This window comes from Canis lupus, chromosome 2 (assembly GCF_048164855.1).
Source record: "Canis lupus baileyi chromosome 2, mCanLup2.hap1, whole genome shotgun sequence".
In the NCBI taxonomy this organism is placed as follows: Eukaryota; Metazoa; Chordata; class Mammalia; order Carnivora; family Canidae; genus Canis; species Canis lupus.
The window spans coordinates 55,697,079-55,719,927 of NC_132839.1; the positions used below are offsets into that span (position 1 = coordinate 55,697,079).

General features: G+C 41.9%; 1 protein-coding gene and 1 pseudogene across 7 annotated transcripts in view; one reads left to right on the forward strand and one right to left on the reverse strand.

Annotated features, from left to right (window-relative positions):
* The window catches only part of PDE8A (phosphodiesterase 8A), a 157,241-nt gene that overhangs the window by 15,044 nt on the left and 119,348 nt on the right, over positions 1–22,849 (forward strand). The window lies entirely within an intron of this gene.
* Positions 20,827–20,957, reverse strand: LOC140623985 (small nucleolar RNA U3; annotated as a pseudogene).

Sequence of the window (22,849 nt, forward strand, 5' to 3'; positions counted from 1 at the left end):
TCAATATCTGAGCTGAGATCAAGAGTTGGCCATTTAACCCACTGAGCCACCTAGGCACGCTGATTAACACATACTTTAGAGAAAAGAAAATGTTATTAAGAAAATTATAAGAGGGATCCCTGGGTGGCGCAGCGGTTTAGTGCCTGCCTTTGGCCCAGGGCGCGATCCTGGAGACCCGGGATCGAATCCCACGTCGGGCTCCCGGTGCATGGAGCCTGCTTCTCCCTCTGCCTGTGTCTCTGCCTCTCTCTCTCTCTCTCTCTCTGTGTGACTATCATAAATAAATAAAAATTTTTTAAAAATATTAAAAAAAGAAAATCATAAGAGAAAATACTTTTACAATACCATAGTATATTCATTGAAAAAAAATTTTTGTATATGTGGATTTGCGGTTTAGACCTGTGTTGTTTGGAGCACCTGGGTAGCTCAGTCAGTTAAGCATCGGACTCTTGGTTTTGGCTCAGGTCATGATCTCATGGTGGTGAGATTGTGAGTCCTGCCTGCATCAGGCTTTGTGCTCAGTGGGAAATCTGCTTCAGAGTCTCTCCCCCACCACCCCATGTGCACTCATGCTCTCTTTCTCAAATGATTTTGTTAAAGATTTTATTTATGTATTCATGAGAGACACAGAGAGGCAGGCTCCTCGCAGGGAATCTGATTCAGGACTCGATCTCAGGACCCGGGGATCACGACCTGAGCCCAAAGCAGATGCTCAACCACTGAGCTACCTAGGTGTCCTTAAATAAACCTTTAAAAAATAAATAAATCCATGTTGTTGAAGTGTCAACTGTACTGTGAATTCAGTTTGTAGTAACTTGAAATTCAGTTTTCTATATTCATGAGTGAAAGCAGAGTCATCTACAGTTTTATATACTAACAAGTACCCTTATTAATGCTTTATATTATTTTGTGTATAACATGTGTATTAATAACCTCTTGCATTCTTTTTTCCTGTGTATGCATAGTAAATGTTAAAGTTAAATGTTAAATGTAAGTTTTAAACAAATACTTCCGTATAGTTTTATATCCTGGCTTCTACATTTAATAATTAATTATAATTATCTTCCTATGTCTTTAGACTTTCTTCAAAACATAGTTTATATGACGATACTAATGCTGCCATGTACATTCTTCTTACATAAGTGTTTATGTATATCTATGATCATATCCGTAGATTGTACTTCCAAAAATAAATCCTGTTTTCAAGTCTTGATTTTTAAAAATCAATCCTGTTTGGGCAGGCTTTAAAACATTTTGGGCAGTATGTAATGAAAAGGCATTACATTTTATTATTAAACATTTTTATTTATAAACATGGCTCAGGTAAGTTACATTTTCATTTTCTTGTAATTTTATTCTTTAATGGAATCTTCAACTTTACCATATCCAACTTTCTTATTTTATGGAGGAGGAAATTAAGACCCTAAGGGATTTAAGAGACCTATCCAAGATCACACTGCAAGTATTGGCAAAGCTGGAGCAAGTACCTGAACCTAGCACCTTCCTCTTATCCCCCAGTACCTCTTATATTCATAGAAATTGGACCTCTCTGGTCATTGCACTGAGCTGCCTAGGCATCAAACTTTCCACACAACCATCCAATTCAGGTTTGCAAAGTGTAATCTTGTCCAGTGGTTTCCCTGTATAGAAGCAATAAAGGAATTGAACACCTGGAATTTCTGAGCTTGGATATCATTAGTGGAGTTGCTTGATTATTGGAGAATGGTTCTGTTTTCATTTTAATGCCATGTACAGCTATGTGTTTTTTCTTCTCAGTTTGTAACTCATACATTGGGAGTTGGAGTTGGCATGTGGTCAAAAGCTGTATAATTTACGTAGTCATTCACTATATTTGAGCAGCTTCCTTTATACTGCCCTACCTAATATTTTTAGATAAAAGCAGGAAGTCTTGTTCCTTTTTCCTCCCTCAGCCTTTATGCCATGTCTTTTGTTATTCTAGTGTGAAGAAACAGGGTCTTGAAAAGCCAAGGATTCCAGATGAGCTGAGCTGTAGTAAAGCCTTGCCTGGGGGTGAAAGCATGGGGTCAGCCTGGATCCAGCAGTATTTAGAAAAGGCTCAGAACACTCTGTAGTGAAAATTGATAATTGACAATATGAGCGAACTTATTTTCATACTGACAAAAATCAGTACTTCCATGTGGCATTCATCTCTCCAGTCAGATGAGTTTTCAGAGTATGAGCTGAAAAGTTTGTTAGGGGCCTTCTTTCTGTTCTCACTTCTCCTCCCATCACAGGCAGTCCCTTAATTCTCCATCTACACAGGAAACTCTAGTGTGGTTAAGTTTGCATGATAGCTTGCTGGTTTATTTTATCAGATCACAAAGTGTTGGGTCACTACAGTCGCTCCTGGAGCACACATCTGTTTGATGCTTACCTGTGGGCTAGGAACCGCACTAGGTAATGTGAAGATGGGTAAGATGGAGCCCTCTTTTTCAGATGATACACTCCATAGAGAGTAGGCTTGTCTAATTGTCTTTCTGTCTCCTGATTCTGCAGGGCTTGTTCAGAAATCTGAACATACCGTGTCTGTGATAATAGTCAAAGAGGGCAGGGAAATTGCAGTGAGAAGACTTGGGTTTGAATTCTGGGGTTGACACTTACTGAACTGTGAGCTGGGGCAAGTCAGGTGGTGTGTCTGTAAGCCACAGTTCCTTGTATGTAAAGCGAACCGTGGCATGTCTGTAAGCCACAGTTCCTTATATGTAAAGCGAACGTGTTGGAGGAGGTGTAGGAGACGCCTTCTGATCTGTTACACACCATTGAAGTGGCACATGTTTGTTTCTCTTTGCTAATTGATCAGAATTATGTTTTCTCACCAGTGGGTCAGAAGAGAAGGAAGGTCTCTTATAATCTTTTCAGTGCTGCTGAATATACTGATAATGGAAAAATAAACAGGGGTACGCTGGTTTTTTGGCCTGTAAACCAAAAAACAGTTTTCGGTGCCAAAAGCTGTGTTTGTCTTGAGAGGCCAAGAATATTTCTGCAATGTAGGACTGCTTCAGATCCCACGGTGAATCTCTTGGGTAATCACAGGGTTTTGGTTTAGGTTCAGTTGTTTATAGGGCTAGCTTTGCTACAGTGTAGTTTGCTCACTGTGCTCAGTTACTGCTGTAGTAAAATGATGTAGGCTGGCTGGAGGTGGTCTCTCTGGCCAGGGCTAATAGGAGTTGAACTTGTTCTTGCAGGGTGCAGTCACTGGCCAGTTGGAGCAGCATGTCTGTCCCATAGCAGGTTCTAGAAAGCCCTCTGATCGTGACCCTTACACTGGGCCCTGGCTCTTACCCACCAGATTTGCTTTGGAGGCTGCTAAATGGTGGCATGAGAGCTGTGGCCCTGCCCCCACCATTTTTAGCCTTCTATAGTACTGGAGATCCAGCTTGCTAAAGTGATCTACCTTCTTGTTATTTCTTCCTCAGGAGGAAAGTTTTTGGAATGTCTACCCCACCTAAGCTATTCTTCTGTAAAACAAGTCTTCAGACTGCATTTTTCTGGGTCCCAGCTAACCAGAACCCATATACACAGCGTCAGGGGATCTGCTGCCCTGCAAGCAGAGGTTCAGAGAAGGGGTACAGTGATCAAATGCTAGTCTGATTATGCCCTGCCCTGCTTAAAACCCTCTGTGGCTCCCCAGGATCAGAGTCAGACCCTTTTAAACCTATGGAGTCCAGCTTTCTTATGGCTCCTACCCCCTGCCAAGCTTTATCCCATGCCTTGCATGCTCAGCACCTCCAGTACTCACTTCCAGGGACTAATGACCCTGGACTTTGTGCAGTTTCCTCATGAGTGCTCTGCTGAGAGTTTCTCGCTAACTTAATCAGCAGAAGTAGCAAAGGAACATCGATGAAGGGAGAGCTCTAAGAAGGAAGTATGTAACTGTTGGAGGAAGTATTTTATGTCTGGAAGAAACGCCCTGAGATTTTTGTTTTTGTGGTATTCTGTCAAAAAGAGAGGGAAAGAGAAGATGAAGATAAGATGAAGGGTTCAAACTCTCAATGTCATGTGTGCCCAGAGGAAAGAGAGATCCCTGGAACCTCTAGGGAACCTTCCAGGATAGAGCTCTCCTCAAACAGTGTTGGGCCTCCTGGCTGCCTCACCATGGCCCCTAGGACTGGGGAGCAGAGGAGGGCAGCAGGGAATGAGTAGCCTGTGGGCTAGAGGAGTGCCCTGGTGGCTGACAAAGCCTATTTTTGCTAATAAGTTCCTGGGGGTCTGAGGCTGTAGAAGTGCCGCCCCCCCCCCCCCCCCCCGCCTTGGCGGGCACCTGAAGAAATTACCCTTTTATTAAAATAAAAGAGCTTCTAGATCTGATGGTGTGCTGCTGAGTGTCAGATTGGGGGAGGGACAAATGTGTTTTTTTATGATTAGTTTGATGCCTATTTTGGTCTAGCTTGTTCTACCTTAACTCACTAACACTTGGGTCACTGACCTGGAACTCCACGAGGATTGAGCAGCACAACAGTAAAATTATCCTGTATTGAATGTTTAATGCATACCCGGTACTGTTCTAAATGCTTCATGTGTGTTGACTAACACTATCCTTATAAAAGTCCTGGGGCACAGTGTTACCTTAGAGCTTCACTCTTCAGAGAGAAAGCGCCGAGGTGAGTGGGAGGCAAAGCAGTACGCCCAAGCGTTCACAGGTAGTGATTGGAGTGCTTTTATTCAAACCCAGTGGCCTGGTTCCATATGAGACTTTGAAATTTCTGCATTTTTCATTTTATTTTTTGAAGTTCTTGATGTCATAATTTTTTGTCGTTGTTGATTTGTCTGGTTTTCTTCCTGATTGTATTGGTCAAGATTCTTTTGACTGTAGGTGACATCAGCCCGGTCTCAGCCAGCTGAGGCCAGAAGTGAAACTTCTAGGCCACTGTAACCGGCTTCTGTAAGCACATCATGGGAAGGACAGGGTATGCCACCTCTGGGACAAACAAAGTGAGGACTCTCTCTCTCTCTCATTTGGTGTCCTCTTCATTTCCATGGACTGATTTTTCCTGCTCAGCAGGCAGAGTGCCCACCAATAGCTGCTCCCCTCATGTTTAACGGCTTCATTAGTGGAGATGGACTGAGCGCCTGCCTTTAATTCCAGGATAGGAGTCCCTGGGAAGGACCAAAACGGGCCTGGCTAGGCACACCTGCAGCCGGTGGGGTGCTTCCCTGATGGCACAGTGGTCACAGACCTGGGCAGTTGGCAGTTGGCTGAGGAGGAGCCATTCTGGGTGGAAGGGGCTACTGCTCCGAGCAACAACTGCCCCATGCCAGGTTTCAGTCCAAATCCCCAAATGCTTTTCGGCTTCTTAGAATTAATACCAGTTTTATGTGTAAGGAGAGTTATTGTTCCTAATTTTGATCCTGAAGCAGTTTGTGTTTTGAGTTATCAGAGAAACTTTCCAGTTTTTCTGTTTGCTAAGAGAAGAATGGATAACAACTTGTGGGAAAATTTCAACAAGTGTTGAAATAGAAAGGGCTTTCAGTTGACCTTCTCCCTTCCTGGTACAGTCTGCCTGAGAGATATGCAAGCACTCCCTATTACCCATTACTTCTCTTTTTATCCTATGCTTTCATGGTTATTATATGTTCTCAATTCTATTTTTGCCTTCTATTGGTAAGATCATTGCATCCTGTGTTTTTGTGTTCCATTGGATATCACTTGGGTAAGTCATCCAACCTTGTGGGCCTTAATTTTTTCTCCTGTTGGGATAGGCTGACTATTGTGACAAACCCAAAAATATACGAAAGTCTCCACCTTGATAGAAGTTTCTCAGTCATGTAAAATTTAAAATAGGTGTTCTTGATCACAGTGCAAGACTCTCCTCTAAATGGTGATTCAGGGACCAAGGCTCCTTCCATCTGTGACTGCCATCTTCACATGGTCCCGAGGTCACTGTGCATGTTTGCACGGACAGGCTCGCAGAAGGGGAAGGAGATAAAGGGTGGTGAGGGGTTCTTAGGGGCCAGAGCTGAAACGTGGTTCATGTTCGTTTTTCACATTTCATTGGCCACACCTAACTTCATTGAATGCTGGGAAATACAATCTATCTGTGGGCCTAGGGAGAAGAGGAACTGGGTTTGAACAGTTTGCCAGTCCCTGCCATACCTCTTTGGTAACATCTGTAATTCTTCCCCTTTTCTTCTCTCCCATGCATAGCAGTGATGAAGTTTATGTGGGTCTGAGCCCATCCCCAGTTCCAGGATGGGCCATAACATCCTCTTTGCCCCAGTTATTGGGTCACTATTAGATCTACAACTCCGGCCTATGTCATGGAATTCCTCTGGTCCCACTTACTAGTTCAGGGGTAGACATGTGACCTAAATGGTCTCAGTCAGACTGTGGAATGGGTAGGGGCATCTCACTCCCCCACCCCCAGAACGAAGACAAAGCCAACTCCTGGGTGACAACAAGCCCAGAGAGTTGCAGAGTCACAGAGCCGGGGTCCTATTGAACCTTGCCTGAAGTTCAGAAGATCTCACTCTCAACTTTGTGTTTACATGAATGATAAATCTATTGTGTAATAATTTGAGGCTAATTTTCTTTATTTGTAACCAAAAGCTTCCTAACTGATATAGCCTGTGAAATGGAAGGAGGGCAGGGAGTGAGAAAGGTAGAGTCTGGATCTCTTAAGTTCTTTTTGTTGCTAGCATGTCTGTGATGTTTCTTCAAATACCTGAACACCCAATCAGGGTGATGTGATGGTAGCCTCATTTGACTTCCCAATTTCTTGGAATTACAGCTGGGGTAACTATGTTCTTTAACATTCTAATTTCTTCTACCTTTAGACAATGATGTCTCTCTGGGCTGAATGGTATATAATTGCATTGACATATAAATTACCACATTTTATTTGTCTTCCACCAGAATGAACGGGACATAGTTGATGTGCTTTCTTTTCCCATGTTTTGTTTTATTTTTTAAAAATTTAAAAAGATTTATTTATTCATGAGAAACAGAGAGAGAGGCAGAGACATAGGCAGGGGGAGAAGCAGGCTCCCTTCAAGGAGCCTGATATATGGGACTCAATCCCAGAATCATGGGATCTCGCCCTGAGCCAAAGGCAGGCGCTCAACCACTGAGCCATCCAGGCGTCCCTGTCATGTTTTGTTTTGGCAACTTCTTTGAAATTAGCTTTTTCATCAAGAAAGTGTATGGAATAGATAGATCATACATATTGTAAAATGCATTTAATTTATAGCTGAGTATTATCTCTTATCATGTAGGAATTCTTTATTTTTTCTTTTTTTCTTTTTTTTAAGAATTCTTTATTTATTGGAAAGTTCTAAGCCCTTTTGGAATTTGAACAGTTTGTCAAATTTGTTGATTTTTTATAGCATCTCCATCTTGGGGAAAAAAGCCATATAGTCTTCCTGAAAGAACATTTTGAGAGACTTACATGATATTCAATAAGGCAATTAGAAAGAACCTATTAAGTAGGAATTGTTGTGCAAGAAGCTGATTTGCACAACCAGAGGCCATTAATTAGCCCAACACACAGACACCTCATAAAGCTATGGTAACAAATGAAAACTATGAAAGCCCAACCTGATTTGTCCCTTTTGGGAGATGGAGAACAGCAGAGGGGTGACAAAACCACATCATTAGAATAGCCCTACCTTGCTTTGTTTCAAAAGAATTTGAGGTAATTTAGAGAATACTTAACAGTAAGATACAAATAAGCAGAGAAGCGAACTGGCCAAGGGGACACAGCAGATGGGCTAAACCATTAAGTCAGGAGTTAGGTCATATGTGGCAATGCATGCCACAGACACTTGCCTGGTTGGGGGGTGATGGTCGGGTCCCACGTTAGACTCTGAGCTTCCACAGCCTCAACACAGAGGAAGACAGTCCCAGAATTCCTGAGATTGACATAAGCTAGAGCCTCAGGAGAAGTATAGTTTCTGAGCTGAGACCTAAAGAAATTACTCTTCTGGGCCCTTTTTAAGGGATGAGGCTCTCAGCAACATTCCCTTGATAAACATGGTCATGAGTGTGTCTCAGTGCAAACTGGCGGCAGAATGCTGTTCATGGACTTCAGGTGGGGCCACAGTAAGTGGGCCCCGTACCCTGCTGATTTGATTCAGGAATTAAAGTTTAGTCTGGGAGGATATTGTATCATCAATTTTTAATTTTGGCCAATTTTATTTACATCCATTTGATTAGAAGTGGAGCTCGGTCTTTTCCCAAGTGTGTATCAACCATATTTGTAATCTCTCTTTTGTATACTGTTACTTTGGCCAATTCATATTAGAGAATTGGAGGGTTTTCAGTTTGTATGGGATTTTTAAAAAGTTAGATGTTATTAATCCATTTGTCATTTGTAACAGATAACTTTTTCTTTTCTAGTTTGCCTCCTAAAGTTGCTTATGATGAATGTTTTTAGGGTTGCTTTCTGAAATAGGAGGAAGTAAGTGTGCCAAGTATGGGAGGTAGGCTGTAGGAAGCCAGTAGAGAAGGGGGAACAGTGGGAATAGTCCCTCTGGTCGGGGCACCAGAGAAGGGACCTGGGCAGTGCCTGGCACCCAGCTGCAGGTGGGCACCGTGCACTCGTTCCCCACTCCATGAGGCTGTGTGTGTCACGTGGACGGGGCCTGGTCTGGGAATGGAGTTTCAGGCTGCTCACCCTGTCCACTAGCTGCTGGCCAGGTGGGTCCCAGTGCAAGGTTTGACCCAGCAGCAGGTGCTGGGAGAGACTAGGAGCCCGGGAGAGCCGGAGGTGGAGGGTTTCCAGAGGAGCCTGGGGGAGTCTGGGGGGGTGTTTCCAGGAGAGCCTGGGGGGGGCAGGAGAGGCGGGGGAGTGGCGGGGGCAGGAAAGCCTGGGACCAGGGGCCTGGGGTCTAGGAGAGCCACTGAGAGGGGGCTAGGCAGCCCTGAGGAAGGTGCTGGAGGCGTGCTGAAATGTGTGCAGAGCCGCTCAGCACCAGGCCATGGTCGGGAGGGCGGTGGTCGTGCTAAGAGTGAGGACTGGCAGAATGAATTACACCATTACAGGTCAGCACAAGGGTCCTCACTGCGGGGACTGGGGGGCTTTTAGTGTGCTAGTGTTGCATCTTGATCTGGGTGCTACTTCTACAGGTGTGTTCTGTTTGGGGAACGCTATCCCTTAGTGCATTTCCACACTTTTCTGTGTGTGTGTTCATAAAATGTAACAAACTGAAGGGAAGGAGAGGGAGAGAGTGTGCACTCTTTGGTGCCAGACCACCTGTTTTCAACTCTCAGCTCTTTATGGCCAATTCATAGCTGTGGGACCTTGGGAAAATTACTCAACCTCTCTGTGCCTCAGATTTCAAATCCTGTAAAATGAGAATAATAATTACACCTGTATCTTAGCAGTGTTGGGAGGAGTAAATGAATTGATACGAATTGATACATATCAAGCACTCTGAACCATATATAGCACATAGTAAACACTCTCTAATGTTGCTTATTATTATTATTTTTAATAATGATTATTATGAACACGGAAATGGGGATAGATACGGGACAGACCTGATGCCTGGGAAGCTGTGGTCCATGGAGAGCCAGTGGGCGCCCTGCCAGGTGAAGTCCCGAGTGTGGCTGGGGGCGCAGGTGGTAGTCACAGTCATGGAGAAGGAATGGGGAGGTGGTGGTGTTGCCAGATAGACCGTGATGTCGCCCAGGAGGAGAGTGGGAGGAGGCTGAGCTTGGGGTCAGGAGCCTCAGTGCAGGTGAGTGGCCCGTAGTGTTGCTAGATGAGGGGTCTCCGGCCTTGTGGTGGAGGGGCTGCCGGTGAGTGACGGAGGGCATCAGAAGCAGCCCTTGTCTATGAAAGGGCCTGGGTGAGGGCAGCTGTGGCCTTTGTGAGGCTTCTGCAGGGCATTTCTGGGAGTCTTGGTGCCTCTGCAGGCAGTGGCTCAGAAGAGTGTCAGAAGCCAGGTGACATTTGGTGTTTGACAGGGAATAGAAGTGAATTATATCTGCTTTTCATATTTTCAGAATTCCCCTCTCTGCCGATAGCGATAATCCTGCCTGCCTCACCATCATCGCCCTTCTCGAACCTTGGCTAGGTTTGTCCTCATCCTCACTGGGTGACCACCCCTACGCCTACCCCAATTCAGGAGGAGGACATTAAAGTCCCTCTAGTTCCACACTCTGGGACTCAGTCCCATTGCTAATAACTGGACCTTGTTATTGTATACCTATTACTGTCTGAATTTCCACAGCCAGGTATGGGTCTTGCTCTTCCATCCTAGCCCAGCTGCCTGCCAGGGCCCTGGTTTCCCTACAGTGGAGGCATCCTTTGCACCTACTCTTTCCTTTGCTGATACCAGGTTCCAAGGATGAGATCCCACCACCTGACACAGATTTCCTCTCCACACTGACATGTCCGCCTGAATCTTTTGCTACCACCCTCACCCTACCCCACCCCATCCTGCCCTCACTTGCTGAGCCCTCCGCCTTGTGCTGAATCTCCCTAAAGCAGTGTCTGCCAGCATTGTTTGCCGGGGATCCAGTGTTCTTCCTGACGAAGGGAGCCTCCCCTCCTGGTGTCTGCGGAGCCGGCCACCTACTCCACCTTAGTAAGCCTGTGACACCTCCTCCCAGGCCAGCCTGTCCTTTGTCTTCAGGGCTCCTGTTTTGACAATGGGCACATGGGAGGGACAGGTTTTGAGCCCTGTAAAAAGAAAAAGGAAGGAAGTGTCCTTCACACAATTTCTGCCCCCTTTTCTTCGTTCTTCCTGGGGTGTCTGTGTTTGTGTGTGATGTTTTGTTGTTTAGGGGCAGGGGATGTTCATAGTGGAGAAGGGTGGGAGGGTAGAAGATCAGTCTTTCCTTTGTGATCAGGCAAAGAAATCTAAAAAGCCAACCTGGAGCCCATTCTAGCTCTCTCTTCTCGACTTTTTTTTTTTTTTTTTTTAAGATTTTATTTATTCATGAGAGACACAAAGAAGGGGAGAGAGAGAGAGAGAGAGAGAGAGAGAGGCAGAGACATAGGCAGAGGGAGAAGCAGGCTCCATGCAGGGAGCCCCATGTGTGACTCTATCCTAGGGCCTCGGGATCACGCCCTGGGCCGAAGGCAGCGCCAAACCGCTGAGCCACCCCAGCTGCCCGTCTTCTCTACCTTTTAATATAATACAAGTGACATAAAAACTCAGCCTCTTTTGAAAGTGACTATTAGAAAGCCATTTGGGACAATAGATGATCACAACAACAAAATACTGTTCCTATGTGTGTGTTTCCTGTGACCTGGAAATAACGATGTTACAGATCTTTGTAATGGAGTGTATTCTTTTAAGAATTTACATATTGTGGGCAGCCCCAGGGTGTGATCCTGGAGACGTGGTGTGATCCTGGAGACGTGGGATCGAGTCTCACATTGGGCTCCCTGCATGGAGCCTGCTTCTCCCTCTGCCTGTGTCTCTGCCTCTCTCTCTCTCTTTCCCTGTCTCTTTCTCTCTCTCTCTCTGTGTCTCTCATGAATGAATAAATAAAATCTTAAAAAAAAAGATTTTATGCATTGTAAACTTCAGGAATTTGCGTTGGTAAATAATAAATTTCATATAAAGGAGTATATGTGGGGATTTCAGGCTGGAGAAGAGACTCTTAGTCATTGTTTTTGCATGGCAAATTTTCATCAAAAGTTTAGATTTCCTCTGGACTGTGATAGCATATTTTGTCTGTTATGACAAAAACCAGCCAAACAAGAAATAAATGTCATATGCTGTTAGTAGGAATGTAAATTGGTAAGATTACTTTGGAAAACTGTTGGAAAACTACTTTACTAAAGTCCAACATAGGCATGTTCTCTCACCCACCAATTCTACTCCTAGGTGTATACCCAACAGAGAGGCGTACATATGTTCACCAGTCATATACTAGAATGTTCATACCAGTATTATTCATAATAACTAAAAACAAGTAACTCAAGTCCACCAAAAGAGTAAGTTGTGGAATAAGCATATAACAAAATAGTCTGTGGCAGCAGAAATGGAAGAACCATTGCTACCTGCGGCAGCGTGGATGAATTTCACAAGCAAAGTATTGATTGAAAGAAGCCAGACAGAAAAGATTCATGCTATATTTTTTGATTTATACAAAATTAAAAATCAGGCAGAGGTGTGGTTTTGGGAATCAAAATGGTGCTGACCTAAGGGAAAGAGGGCGGGGTAGCGATTTGGAGACGGCATAAGGGCTTCTATGTTTGGTAGTTCTATTTCTTGACCTGGATGGTAGTTATGTGGGTGGGTTCATTTTGTGACAATTCACCAAGCTACATACTTATGATTTATATTTTCTGTGAGTATGTTAACCTTCAGTAAAAGTTTTATTGAAAACTTCAGTATGGGAGCGCCTGGGTGGCTTGGCCAGTGAAGCATCTGCCTTCGGCTCAGGTCATGATCCTGGGGTCCTGGGATTGAGTCCCACCCATATCAGGCACCCTGCTCAGTGGGGAGCCTACTTCTCCCTCTGCTTGTGCGCTCTCTCTCTCTCTCTCTCAAATAAAATCTTTAATGAAAAATAAACACCTCAGTGTATGTATTATATTTGAGCCAGTTTTCCTAAATGTGTCTGTCCCTCTGGCTGTGGACTTGGTATGTATGTGGCCTCAGTCTAAAGTACTTTTTACTCCCTTTTCACTCAGTTCTTATTCCTCCTTTGGGTCTCCCCTATAAGCCATCCCCTCTGTTCTCCATATGTGCGGGGCCTGGGTCCCCACCTGCGCGCTCTGTGGGCACCTGTTGGGCACAGATGGGATTCCACATGGCCGTGTGCATCGGATCGCCCCTCCTCCTGAGGCTGCTGCCTCTGCCAGCCAGATGTGGCCAGTGTCAGTGTCACCGGGGATGCCCACAACTGCCCTAGCAGATTGACTTCTCAGGGAGCAGCCTTTTGCTCTGCCCATCCTCAGGCTGTCTGGGGGAGAGCAAGCCCATGGGAGCTCTGAGGCTGAAGCCCCTCTGAAGTCACATGAACAGTTTTGAGACTGTAGTAGTGACTTTAATGTGTGACCTGCAGGAAAACTTCTTAGCTGGAGAAGTGGTGTCGGCTAATCTATGGTGTCCCTTAACCTACTTCTGTGTCCTGTGCCCACTAGTCATGTTCTTGAGAACAAACAGTTTATATATGATGACTTCATTTGTTCTGGCTTTTCTCATGACAATCCTAAGGTCAAGCCTATTTTAAGCCTGAGAAATATGTCCTGGAAGTTAGTTCCAGAATCCCTATTTCCTTTTTCTTTCCTTAGCATGGAAATCTTGGCTGTCTTCCCCATCCCCGCCCCCCTGAACTGTTCTCAGAAACGACTTTGGAAGTAACGTAAATATCCTCTATGTTGATTTTGTGTGTGTGTATGTCCTTTAGTTGTTGTTTTTCACCTAGGTGTGGGGAAATAGCACGTTCTCCTTTATCATTCCAACCTGACCAAAGGAAGCCCAGAGCCATGCTTAGATGGATCCAGAGAGAGCAAGAATTTAAGACCATGTATTTACCTTTAGGCTTTATTTGTTGGGTGATTTTTGTAGGGTGTTTTCCTCCTGTGTAAAGTGGTTAGAAGATGGGCTTTGGAGCCACACGTGATCAGTCCCAATCCTAGCCCTACCACTCCCTGCCTTTTGACCTTTGGCAAGTCACGAAACCTCTCTGGGCCTAAGCTTTTTCTTTGTAACATGGGGGATAGTCGTCAAGATTGGATTAAATTATGAATGTGGAACAATCTGTTCAATGCTTTAAAAACTAAACATCTGACAAAGAGTAGTTACCTAAAATGAAATATTCAATATTGTTATTTGAAAAAGAATGGTTTTAATGTAGAGTATCTATTAGACTCTAAAAAGTAGACTAGGGCTTTCTTTTTAAGAACATATTTGTGATTTTTAATTTTTTTTTTTTTTTTTTTTTTATGATAGTCACACAGAGAGAAAGAGAGAGAGGCAGAGACACAGGCAGAGGGAGAAGCAGGCTCCATGCACCAGGAGCCCGATGTGGGATTCGATCCCGGGTCTCCAGGATCGCGCCCCGGGCCAAAGGCAGGCGCCAAACCGCTGCGCCACCCAGGGATCCCATATTTGTGATTTTTAAATGATTATACAGTACCCAATTATGTGATTTACTCTTGGGAACAAGGAAGGAAATATAGTAGCATGACATTGGTTGTATCCTGCCTCCTGCCCCCTTTGATTCTGAAAACAAGTAAGTGGCAAATAGAGAAATTTGGAGAATCTGATCCACTGTTAACTCTAATGATCATTCCTGAAGAACAGCCCCATCCAGAGTCACACAGAAATCTGCGATATGGAGTGGGAGCTTTGAGCTTTGTTATTTTTTTCCTTCCTTCAGCAATTTCTGGTTGCTTAGCATTAACAGGGGCACACTGAATGACGCTGTGTTTGTTGATGAGCAAAGGGGACATGGGGAGGTGCTTTGTAAGGGATGGGAGATGGTGTTTACATACTAAATTTACAGATTTGGACCTTCGCACCTTTGGTTCTGACGGCTTGATGAAGAAATTTCAAGGTCAGAAGGGCTTTGAGGTATGGTGGAAAGAACGGCCTTTCTGTACCCTGCTTCAGCTATTCTGCAACTTGAAAAAGTTGCTCCTTTCTCTGTTGCTTTTATTGATCTTTTTTATTTGCAAAATAGGTATAATTTTACCTGATAGAATTTTTTGAGAGGATCGAGATAACCTCTGATACCCTTTTCCTAAGAGACTGTGAGATACATGTGAAAGAGTGAGGTTTTATTTGCTCTTTTTCTTTTTCCATTTAACCTGTTGTCTGCTCTGATAAGAATAAAGGGATTGCTTAAAGGATTCTCTGTAATTAGCCAACTTACTGTTTTGAAATATCTTATTGTGGAGAATTTACAATACGTATAAAAGGAGAGAAAAGAGTGTTAAACTTGTTGCATAACAAATCACCCTAAAATTCTGGGGGTCAGGAATTCGAGAGCCGCTTGGGTTGGTCGTTCTGGTTCATGGTATCCTGTGGGGTTGCAGCCAGGTGTTGGCTTGGGCTGCAGTCATCCAAGGGCTGGACTGGGCCAGAGGATTCGCTTCCAAGCTGGCTCAGTCACATGGCTGGGTAAGTGAATGCCAGATATCTTGGGGTGGGGGCCCAGTTCCTCTTGATGTGGGAGGTCTTCACAGGGCTGCTCAGGGTCCTCAGGGCATTCCAGGGAAAGTGATTCTGTACACCAACACAGAAGATTACAATGCCCTTTTTGACCTAGTCTGAGAACTTGTGTATGATCAGTTCTGCCATATTTTATTGGTTACATAATAAATTTGCCCTCGTTCAGTTGAGGAGACCACATAAGATCTTGTGACAGTCATTGCATCTTTAACTCATTAATGGTTACAAATTCTATCATTCATTCCTCATTTAATACTGAAATACTTTTTTAAAGAGAAACTTCCCCTCATTAACTATGTGATAAAGTTTGAATAACATAGGTAAGGATAAATGCTTGTTTCTTGCCTTTCATTTACCAGCTTTCAGAATAAGGATTTGGTTCTTTAACATCCTTCAAAAGGGACCAGTTAAATTTTATTTTTTTGAATCATTGTAAACTAAGGACTTCAACATATTTGATGCGTTTCAATCTTTTGCATTTAATCTATTTTGATATTCAGATATTGTACCCATTAAATAAGTAGCATACCACACATAGTCATCTTTTGGTTTGCTCATTTAACAGTATATCCTTGAGATCATTCCATTGTTGTATGGCTAGGAATTCCTCTCTAAGAACTGAGATCTAATTCATATACTCCCCCCTTTAAAGTATACAATTCAGTGTTTTCTCAGTGGTAATGCTTGCACAACTTTGTGACTACGCTATCTGCCTGATTCTAGAATGTTTTCATCACGGAAACCCTATTGCCATTAGCAATCAGCCCCCCATTCCCTCTGGTCCCTACCACTACTGCCCAAGCCTCTGGCAAACTCCAACCTGCCTCATACCTCTTTGGATTTGCCCATTCTGGGCATTTCATTTCATTTTATTTATTTTTTAAAGATTTATTTGATAGCAGAGTTAGCTAGAGAGAGAACATGAGTGGGGGGGGGAGGCAGAGGAAGAGGGAGAAGCATACTCCCCATGGAGCAGGGAGCTTTGATGTGGGACTTGATCCCAGGACCCTGAGATCATGACTTGAGCTAAAAGGCAGATGCTTAAATGACTGAGCTTCCCAGGTGCCCCTGGACATTTCATTTTAATGGAATCGTACACTTTCTGGCCCTTGTGTCTGGCTGCTTTTACTTAGCATCATGTTTTCTAGGTTTATCCATGTTGTAGTTTGCACAGTTCCTCTCTTGTTTTTATAGTGGCACACTGCTCATGGGTTACCACACCTTACTTAGTCAACCAGGCCATGTTGGTGAACAACTGGATTGTTTCCAGATTTATTATTAAATGGCTTTGTGCAGAAATCCTTTTCTTTTCTTTTTTTTTCTTTTTCTTTTTGCCGGTATACCCTTTGGATAGATTCCTACAAATGGGATTGCTGGGCTAAAGGCTAATTGCATATGTAATTTTGCTCATCTTGCCGAATTCCCCCCTAGAGGAGTTGTGCCATTTTGCATTTTCACAAGCAGGGTATCAGAAAATCTGTTTCCCGACTGTTTTGTTTCAGAATAGGATTTTGTGGTATCCCAATGTAGTTTTGACATTTTACTTGTATTTCTCACAAAATGCTTGAGATTGATTGGCCGTCTATCTTTTCACATGTTTGAGGGTCATTTGCATTCCTTTTTCTGTGAATTACCTGTTCCTATTCCTTTAGGACACTTCTCCAAAGGATTGTCTTTTTCTTCCATTTTTGGATGCCATTTCTCTGTTGCAAATATTTGCTCATTTTCCTTCTTACTTTGCTTAAGATGTCTTGTTATGCAAATTGTAAAATTTTTGTGTAATTCTGGTGATACTTTTTCTTATTGTGTCTGGAGTTTGAGTCATAGTGGTAAAGTTTCCCTCATTGCCAGGTTGTTAAATATTTATCCTTGTACACATCCTGGTGTGTGAAGAATAGATCCACCCCCCCCCCATATTGTTATTGCATTATTCCCAGCACCATTTTTTAATAAGTATTTCCCCCACTGTTTTGATATGCTACCCTTGTGATAAATTTCATACAAAATTAAATCCATTTGTGGATTTTTTATTCTTTTTCATCAGTCAGTATGTCTAATTGTGTGCCACTGCTATGCTTTTTTTTTTTTTTTAAGGCTTTATTTATTTATTAGAGCGTGCTTGTGAGCATGAGGGCTAGAGGGAGAAGCAGACTCCCTGCTGAGCAGGGAGCCCAACTTACCTACCTAACCAACTGACCAGGGCTGGATCCTAGGACCCTGGGATTATGACCTGAGCAGAAGGCAGATGCTTAACTGACTGAACCACCCAGGCACCGTTGCTATCCTTTTTAAATATCTGGTAGGGCTAGTCCTCCTCATTTCTTTCCCTATCCTTAGTTGGTTGTTTTTAACAGATGAACTTTATAATATGCTTGTTTAGTTCTTAAAAAAAAAAAACAAAACCTTGAAGGTATTTTTATTGGGGTTCTGTTAAATATATAAATTAGTACAGGAAGGACTGACATCTTTATGATGTTATATATCCCTACCAAGCACATAGTATGTCTTTCCATTTGTTCAAATTTGTTGTGTTTTGGAGGGCAGTGTTTTTACACCTCTCTTCAGAGGTTCTTCTTAAGCTTCTACTTAGATATTTTATTACTATTTTGCTTTCATAAGTAGAGTTTTCTCTTCATTGTACTTTTTTTTTCATTGTACTTTCTAATAGAATTTCTCTGTTAAAAATGAAGCCTATTGATTTTGATATATTTATTGTGTAACCTTCTAAATCTCTGATTTGTAATACTTATCAATTCTTTTGAGTTTTCCAGACATATCATTATATTATTTGTGAATGGTTTTACTCCTTTTCCAATTCTTAGACCACTCATTACAGTCTCTTATCTAGTTGCATTGGATAGCATCTCCAGGACAGTGTTAGAAAGTAGAGAAGATAGCATTTTATTTTTATTACAAAATAGTGTCTCGTTTCTAATTTTGGTGAGAAAGTTCTAGTTTTTCTCCACTAAGACTTAGCAGACTTTTACATGCCATCAAAGGAATAGAGGAAGGAAATGATGTAGAGTTTTTGTTTTTTTGTTTTGCTGTTTATTTGTTTTGCTTTTCAAAGTGTGGGTGAGATATCCTCAACATTTGTTAGTAAATGCAATTATTTCTACTCCCAACTCTGTAGTATAATATCTTAATCATTATATCGACAGTTGATGAAATTATTTTCAACTATTTGACAAGGAAAGTACTTAACATATGAGTGATAAATACAGTAGGAAACTGTTACTATATAATTCTGAGAATAGTTGCATAGAAAGAAACCCTGTTTAATATTTGTTTCATCGTGTGATACCGCCATGTGGACACCTAGTTTCGGGATTTGCTATGGTGAGGGCAAGAGGTCCTCGCACAGCTTCAGCTCAGTCTGTTGAAGGTAGAATTAGTCAGTGGCCTGACTGCAAGGGTAAGAAGTGTGTCAAGCATGTGTGTGTCAAGAGAGAGGAGAACCAGATACCAGTAAGCATTTAAAAGTCCCTGCCACACTGAGAACCTCAGTGCTAATTCTTTAAAATTTTCAGTTTCTTCTATAGTTACTGGCCTGTTCTGGATTTATTCTACTTCTGTAAATTTCAATTTATTTCCAGAATTGATATTGTTAAGATTTTAAACTGTTAGTAACCTATCTTGAAAATAAGCATGGTTTGATGGTCATTTCCAAATGATGACCTTGATTATATCTCCATAAAGCTGGGAATAAAATCACTGTGGCTACTCTGGAAAAAAGCTGTAGGGGCACAAAAGTAGCAGCGGACTAACTAGATTTATGACACTCTACGGTCCAGGTCATTTGTGTTTGTTCGGTGGTAGCAGTAGGGGTAGAGGGATGTGGGCAAACTTGGGATATATTTTGGGGGTGGAATCTGTAGTGGTACTGTACAAAGGGGCAGGCAGACTGTTTCTTGCCATTTTGGGCAAGAGAAGGTATTTATGCCAGATGTAGATCAACATACTGATTTCTTAGCTGAGAATATCTTGCTGTTTACTTTTTTTTTTTTTTTTTTTTTGTGGTAATTCATACTCTGGCTTAAACTCTTTATTTCATTGTGGGCCAGTTACAGTTGGTCCATGGGCCACACTGTCAGTTGTGATACTAGTCTCTAGTATTTCCATTGTAGGACATACCATGATTTTATTTAAACATTGTCTTACTAGTGGACATTTAGATGGTTAGTACCTCTCGCCCCAACACCCCCACCCCAAGTCTTTTTCCACATTAGAAATAAGACCTATTGCTATGAAATCCTTATTTATATAATTATGTGTACACTTTTTATGACTTTGTTTTAGGACAGTTCCTGGGAAAAAATAAAGATTTTGGAACATATGACAAACTGTTCTCCAGAAAACCTTTTACCCAGTTACAGAGACAAATTTTTGCTATCACTGTATTTTTTTTTTTAAATCTTTGCTAATTTAGATGACAAATAGCAAGTCATTATTTGAGTATTTATTTGATTACTAGGTAGAGTGAATTTTTTTCATGTGTATTTTGGAGTTGATATTCCCTTTGCCAATTCTTTATGTTCTTTTTTTTTTCTTTTTCTTTCCTTTTTTTTAAATTTTATTTATTTATGCATGAGAGACAGAGAGAGAGGCAGAGACACAAGCAGGCTTCATGCAGGGAGCCTGACATGGGACTCGATCCTGGGTCTCCAGGATCCCACCCTGGGCTGAAGGTGGTGCTAAACCGCTGAGCCACCAGGGCTGCCCTTTTTTTTCTTTTTAAAGATTTTATTTATTTACTGAGCCACCTAGGTGCCCTCAATTCTTTATATTTTTTGATTATTTTTATTTTGGGATATAAGTACCTTTTATGAAGGGTATTTATTCTTTGAACCTATAATGGCACTATTTTTCTCCGTTTTTCTTTTTTCTTTTTTAAGAATATTTTTTACTTATTTGTTAGAGCAGAGAGGGAGAGGGAAAGGGAGAAGCAGACTCCCTACTGAGCAAAGAGCCCGACGTGGGGCTCAATCCCAGGACCTTGAGATCACAGTCTGAGCCAAAGACAGATGCTTAACTGAGCCACCCAGGAACCTCTTTTTCTCCATTTTTAGAATAGATTGTTTGAGGTGCCTGGGTGGCTCAGTCTGTTAAGCATCTGCCTTCAGCTCAGGTCATGATCCCGGGGTCCTGGGATCTAGTCCCATGTCAGACTCCTGCTCAGCGGGGAGTCTGCTTCTCCATTTACCCCTCTCCGTACTCATTCTCTCTCAAATCTTTTTTAAAATTAAAAAAAAAAATGGATTTTCATCTTTTGGCTTCATGTAGAAATTTGTCTTTTTTCAGAGTTTCCTAGCAGCATAGTTCCTTGTGTGTAAGGGTGCTCAAAGCTCCAGCTTCCTTGTCTAAAGAGATTGACCTCCACAGGCAGCGTGTTTGCTGTGGGTCTACCATGCTAGGATGAAGGTTCCTGTGTGAGGAACTTGGGAATTCAGAGTTCTTGTGTCAAGGAAATTTGCACGATGAACAGAGGATATTAAGGGATTATTTTTTATTTTGTTGGTTGTAGTGGAATTGTGGTTGGGAAGAAAAGTCTATACACAGAAGTATTTCAGGGTGAAAATGTTAGAGAGTTGCTTTAAAATACCATGGCACTCTCTTTGCCACATCTACCGTGAGAAAGAATGAGGACCATTCTCAGCAGTCATCCTGTCAACATTCCAGAAAATGTCAACATCGTATTGAAGGGACACTATTATTGTGAAGGGCCCCAGAGGAAGCCTGCGAAGGAGCTTCAGTCACTTCAGTTTAGAACTGTCTTCTTGGAAAGAAGAGGCTCTGAGTTGACAGATGGTGGGGAAATAGCAAACTATAGAAATGATCCCTGAAAGTATAGTCTTAGATGGTGGGGAAATAGAGTGAACCAGAGCCACTTCTTTTCTGCCTGTAGTCATGTCCAGAGCATGATCAAGGGCGTTATGCTGGGCTTCTGTTCCAAGATGAGCTCCATGTAGGCTCACTTCCCCATCAACAGTGTTAGGAGAATGATTCTCTTGTTGAAATTAGAAATCTCTCAAGTGAAAAATACATCTACAGGGTTTGGATGAGGCAGGTGTTGCTTTTTCATTAAATATCTCAAGCCTGGGAAGAGGAGTTAATTCTTGAAGGAAATGACATTGAACATGTATCAAACTCAGTTGCTTTGATTCAGCAAGCCACAACAGTTAAAAACAAGGATATCAGAACATTTTTTGGATGATGTCTACGTTTCTGAAAAAGAAGCTAAAAGTTTAGCAGGCTGATGAACAAGATCTGAGTTGTCCCTCTATAGAAACAGTAAGATGCCAGATGATTTTTCAAACTTAGTTGTGATATTTATTTATTAAAAAGATTTTTTCACTATACATATATTTTAATAATATAGGTTTAAAATGGCAGGTAAAGCATAAAATTTCCAAATGCCTCCTTTTTTTTTCTGCTTTATTTTCTTCCCAAGTTTTTATTTGAATTCCAGTTAGTTTACATACAGTATAATGTTAGTTTGAGCTGTAGAATTTAGATTCAGCATTTACATATGACACCCCATGTTCCTCACCACAAATGCCCTCCCTAATCCTCATTATTTGTGATATTTTAAAGATACAGTAAAAGTTATATTGATTTTTTTTCTTAAACCAGTAATTCTTTCCAGCTATTTGGCAAGTAAACCATTCAGAAGTAAAAACAAACAACCCCCAAAAAAATTATAGCAAAAAAGGGATAGATGTAGCCAGTGTGTCAAAATTATAATAACTGATCAGGGTGATGGGCATTTGGAGTTTCTTTATAGTCTTTATTTTTGTGTATGTTTTTAAACTTTCATAATACATTTTTTAAAAGTTCTTGGGTCTTTGGAGGGCTTGGTGTGGGGGGAGGTTCTTTAGAGTCCTGGTGGCTGGGATTCTCTCGGCCCCTTTCTCCTGGCACTCTACAGGTGATGTGGTGATTCACACTAGAAATGGAGCCACCATTAAAGTCAGGAATGAGTCCAAGAAGGAGGCTCATTATTACCTCTTTATTTAAGTGTCCATAGTCATTTGCAAATAGTACCTATTCTCTCACAGGTACAAAGTTCTAAGTATGTCAGTTAAATTAAGCTTATTAATCTTCTAAATCCTGTATGTGTTTGTTTTGTATGTACCCAGTCTGCCAAAGAAGGAGAGTGGCATTTTGAAGTCCTACACCACCACTATGGTTTTAGCCTCTTTCTCCTTGTACTTCTCACAATTGTCGGCTTAAACAAAATACTATTTTTAAATTTTGAAATAATTTCAAACTTACAGAAAAGTTGGAAAAAATGTAGTGCAAAGAATTCCTGATATTCCTCACACAGATTGCCCAAATGTTCACATTTTACTGTGAGCTGTTATCATTTATTCTCTATCCACATTTAATTATTTTTGGAATCATGAAACTAAGTTGCAGGCATGATGTCCCTTTACTCTTGAGTACTTCCATATGTCCTCAAAATGAAGACATATTCTATAATCAATACTAATATCAAAATCATGAAATTAAATATTGATACAATACTGTTACCTATTCCATAAACCTTACTCAAATTCCACCAGTTCCACAAAATTTCTTTATTATAACAAAAGAAAAATTATTATTTTTTAAAGATTTACCTACCCATCTGAGAAAAAGAAAGAGAGCATGAATGGAAGGGACAGAGGGAGAGGGAAAGAGAATCCTAAGCAGACTCCTTGCTGAGTGTGGAGCCTGACACGGGGCTCCATCCCAGAACACTGAG